A 3,413-nucleotide genomic window follows, 5' to 3' on the forward strand; every position below is an offset into this window, starting at 1 on the left:
AGGATTATTGAAAGATTTTTGATAGGTATTCATAACATTGGCCTGATCGTGCAAGACTTTCTTGAATGCGGGTATTGTGGGGCAATCAGTGGTGAGATGGCCAGGCATCTCACAAATCCTACAACACTCGCTGTTATGTTCTACGGTCTTGACGGGTTCAATCCTTCTAAGTTCAATTACCTCTACCTTCCTAGTAAGGGCTGCCATTTTAGCCTGAATATCATCCTGAGTACTAAGGTTGTAAAGACCCCCGTGTCCAATGCTAGTAGGCTTAGGCAAAGGTTTATTCACTCTATCCCCTGTATCCCATAATTGTGCAGTCTCTGCGAGAGAATCTAAATAGTCTCATGCCTCATCGGGTTGCTTTTCCAAAAATAGACCATTGCACATAGTCTTTATAAATTGTTTTAACTGTGGAGACAACCCTTCGTAAAAGAAACTAATGGTTCTCCATGTTTCAAACCTATGATGAGGACAAGAGAGAAGCAAATCTTTAAATCTCTCCCAACATTCATAAAATGTTTCATGGTCTTTTTGTTGGAAATTACTAATGTGCCTTTTCAAAAAGTTAGTCCTTTGTGTGGGAAAGAATTTTTTCAGGAATTCTCTTTGCATATCATGCCATGTTCCTATCTAGGTCTCAAGGAGTTCAGCCATGTTTTGGCTTTATCCTTTAAGGAAAAAGGAAACAATGTCAATTTAAGGACGTCTTCCGATACAATTGGCACTCTAAATGTGATGCTAATTTCCTCAAAATCCTTAAGGTGAAGATAAGGATTCTCGGATTCCATTCCATGATACTTGGGCAGCAATTGAATTACTCCTGGTTTGATTTCAAAGTGTCCTACGTTTTCAGGAATAATCATGCATGAAGGTTGACTAGTCCTAGTAGAATGTAAGTATTGTCGAAGTGTCATAACTGGGGGTCTACCTTCATCATCATGGTGACTTCCTACATCATCATCAGCCATCTCACCAGATCTGAGATTTTGCGAAAGAGTTTCAATATTTTGATTAAAGGAACTGTCAAAAATTTGTCGATTCAGACGCCCAGTGTTGTCCCTATTCCAACCTAGCATACAAAATTTAATTAAATTTTTTTATTTTTTTTTTAAAATAAATATAAATATAAGTACCAACTAAAGATACCCTAAAACGACATCCTAAAACAAAAATCTATTCACAATCAAACATGCAACAAAACATTACACCTCAATTTCTAATATTTTTCTTAAATTTCTAGACAGCTCCTAACTAGTTTGAAGAGGGCACCTAAGCCTCCAATCCGGTCTAATGAACCAAGTTGACCAGGTAAGTTCCTAGGTAAGTGGAGAGGTCACGATGCGTTCGCAAAGGTCCCACTTAAAACCCACTTGCCTCGAACAGATGAACTGTCTCCCTTTAGGGACAAAGCTTGCCTAGACATCAACTAAGCCACAGAGCGAAATTGGTGCAACTTTCGGTGGTCTTCGTCCTATTGAGCTCGAATGTCCTTAGGGGCTAACGTCTAGTTGATTTTAGTTAAGCTTAGGATATTTATGCAATGGGATGATTTTTGGGCTAAGGACGAGTGATGAAATCCCGACCTTATCTTTTTAAATGGGTTCAGCCCTTAGAATATTTTATGCTGATGCCTTATACTACATGCAACAATCAAAAGATTTTTTTTAATGTTTTATGACATGACATTAAATTTCATTGAATAGGTGATCAAGCAAATTATTTATTTTTTTAAAATTTTATGAGTTGAAGTTTGAAATTTGAATTCTGAAATTTGAAATTTGAAATTTTAGATTTTTTCTCTTTTTTTTAATTTTTGAATAATCACCCTTGATCTTTTCTTAAAGTTTTTTTTCTTAAATTTTTAATTAGCAACAAGGGTTAATGAGATATGATAACAATAAAATTCTGATTCTAAAATAATTAAATGCAAAAAATTCAAAACAGAAAGCAGCAAGGTTTCATTTTAATCTAAGGTTTCATTTTCAGAATGTCAATCAGACTGTTCCGATGAAAGAAACACAGGTCCTGCACCTGACGACCAAATTTGAGTTCAATCAGACGGTTAATTACTTTGATATTAGAGTTTGATGCAGACTGTGCAGGGAATAAAAAAATAGCAGTAAATTTTTTTTTTTTTTTTCGAAAGAAAAAGACTAACTACTAAAGTACTAATTGTTAGATGTATGCCCTAGAAGCCAATCTGGCTGACACATTATTAATTCTAGGGACATAATTTTATACTTGACTATTTATTATTGAATAAATATTAGGCATCTTTTTCATTCATATTGTTATTGTGTCTATGAATCGTCCAAGGAATTAATAAGATGATGATGCATATTCTCAAGAGTTGAGAATTTGAGCCATGTATCATTAGTGATTAATTTATAAACGCTCCTGATCGATGGATCATCACGAGGACGGTGATCGATCCGATGAGATCAGTGCACATATTACTTTTCCTATGGATGGACGAGACTCGAGTCCACGGTGTGGAGACACGGAAGTAATAGTGCAGGTGCTTGTTAGAGAACAAGGGTACTGAGCGTGACCAAGACAAGAAGTCACTTGGATGTCTATCCACTCGTTAGTGACTTGCTTGATGTTGCAGTAGTGTGACTAGTCCTTTGACCTGCGATGCTTCAGCTACTCACAGTGAGGTTATTGTAGTTTGACTGCATAAATACATGGTCTCTAGCCATATGGGTCCATGCAGTGTAGATTGGCTGCAGTAGGTTCACTGTAGGAGTAGGGTATGCATCTACAAGGAACCTATCGACCTTGATAGATAAGGAGAGATCCTATGTGATTTATAAGACTGAGTTCGTAAGACCTCGGCCGGGGCAGATTGCACAGTGGAGAAAGAGTTCTCCGCTCTCGAACTTAAGTCGAATAAATCTTGACATATGATAGACGAAGGGGTTTGACGAGTTATCCATGACCTCCGTCTTGTAGGGATCCACGATAGAAGGACTGTATCACATAATAACTGCACCTAGAGGTTCATCATTCTATTCTACTGGGTAGCCACTACATGCTGCTAGGTGTCACTGGTGGATGGTGGGACTCACAGGGATTATCTCGATGATCGATTAACCCTAATGAGTAGAGTTGGAATCGTTCCGATCCATTGAAAGGAGTTTTCAATGATATTGTGATAGAGAAAACAATATATCTCACTACCAGTCAGAGTAGAATCTATGGGGTCACACACACTAAAGGCATTGACCGATCCGATGGTTGAATCGTGATTAGGAATCACAGGTAATCAATTCGATTGATAATAAGTTGAAGAAGGAACAAAGGAAATTAATTAATTGGACTTAAAACAAGAGTCCTACTTGGAGTAGGATTCCTACTTGGACTGGAAATCCTATTTGGAGTAGGACTAGGTTTCCTACTTGGAGTAG

The 3,413-nt window shown here is 37.4% G+C and overlaps 1 pseudogene; it reads left to right on the forward strand.

The window, feature by feature from the left end:
• The first annotated feature begins 460 nt into the window (after positions 1-460).
• Positions 461-558, forward strand: LOC120107944 (annotated as a pseudogene).
• The last annotated feature ends 2,855 nt before the right edge of the window (positions 559-3,413 follow it).

The sequence above is a fragment of the Phoenix dactylifera genome, unplaced genomic scaffold (genome assembly GCF_009389715.1).
Source record: "Phoenix dactylifera cultivar Barhee BC4 unplaced genomic scaffold, palm_55x_up_171113_PBpolish2nd_filt_p 001087F, whole genome shotgun sequence".
In the NCBI taxonomy this organism is placed as follows: Eukaryota; Viridiplantae; Streptophyta; class Magnoliopsida; order Arecales; family Arecaceae; genus Phoenix; species Phoenix dactylifera.